The sequence below is a fragment of the Rhincodon typus genome, chromosome 11, assembly GCF_021869965.1.
Source record: "Rhincodon typus isolate 14 chromosome 11, sRhiTyp1.1, whole genome shotgun sequence".
Lineage (NCBI taxonomy): Eukaryota > Metazoa > Chordata > Chondrichthyes > Orectolobiformes > Rhincodontidae > Rhincodon > Rhincodon typus.
Genome location: NC_063342.1, coordinates 73,998,425 through 73,999,667, shown reverse-complemented (window position 1 = coordinate 73,999,667; position 1,243 = coordinate 73,998,425).

Below are 1,243 nucleotides of genomic sequence, written 5' to 3'. Positions count from 1 at the left end.
GAGCTTCCGCAGCAGCTCCAGATTCATCCCATTTCATGATGGATAACAGGTTCAGTGGCGAGGACAGCAAGCAAGTTTCTCAAGTGTTGTGGCTTCGCCATTGGGGCAGTTGGTGAATTTTGCATCCTGCTTCTTGTAGATGTTGGTGGTGCTGAGAAAGCAGGAGATGGGCCAATTACCAGAGTGGCCAATTTCTGCCTTGTTTATGGAGGTTTGGTCGAGTAAAAGCTCTGGGCATTTGGGGGTGTTCTTAGAATATTGTCAGTGGAAGGACACTAGAATTGTGGCGCAGTTCAAGGTCAGTGGGAGATGGCCTTTGCCATATTGAAAATTGCCATCAGCTCACGTAGTGCTGATGTTACCTGTCAGCCCAAACCCGGACATTCTCCAAGAGCTGCTGCAAGCTCATTGTCATAGGGGTTGTGAACATGCGAGGGGAGCAATTGTGGACATCCCTGTTCTCACAGGGTTGTGGTAAATTACAATTGATGGAATGATGCAGGAGGACTTTATTTAAACGTAACACATACACACACACTGTGTGATTGCATAGGTCTTCTTCAGGCCACTAGAAGTGAATCTGACATTCCCCTAGTGACTGCAACATAACAGGAAAGGACTAGTTACCCAATATTCATCCCCACATGCTGGATATTGACACCATCTGAGGGTAAACTAGGGACACTTCCACATTTATATAAGATAGTTTTTGACTGTATATGAACACTAAAGAACAAAGGAGAGTACAGCACAGGAACAGGCCCTTCAGCCCTCCAATTCATGTTTTTGTCCAGGTGCTTCTTAAACGTTGCTATATTGTGTCTGGTTCCATCATCTCCTCTGGCAGTGCACTCCAGGCATTCAGAACCCTTTGTGTGAAAAACCTCGCACATCTCTTTTAAATGTCCCCCCGCCCCCCCCCCCCGCCGTTGCATTGTATAGTACCAATTGTTTAGTATAATTCAAAAGAGCACAGACTGTGCTACAGATCACAAGGAGCAGAAGTTGGATCGTCCCCATTTCTTGGGATTGTTGCTTTGTTGTTTTTCTTTGCACAAATTGCCTGCCAGTCCTAGATTCTGACCATGTCTACACTTCGAAAGGACTTCATTGCCTGCATAGTGGCCTGAAGTTCAGGAAAGATGCTATATAATTGCAAAATAAAAACTGAAAGAACTGTTGATTCCGTAAATCAGAGACAAAAATAGAAATTGCTGGAAAAGCTCAGCAGGTCTGGCAACAA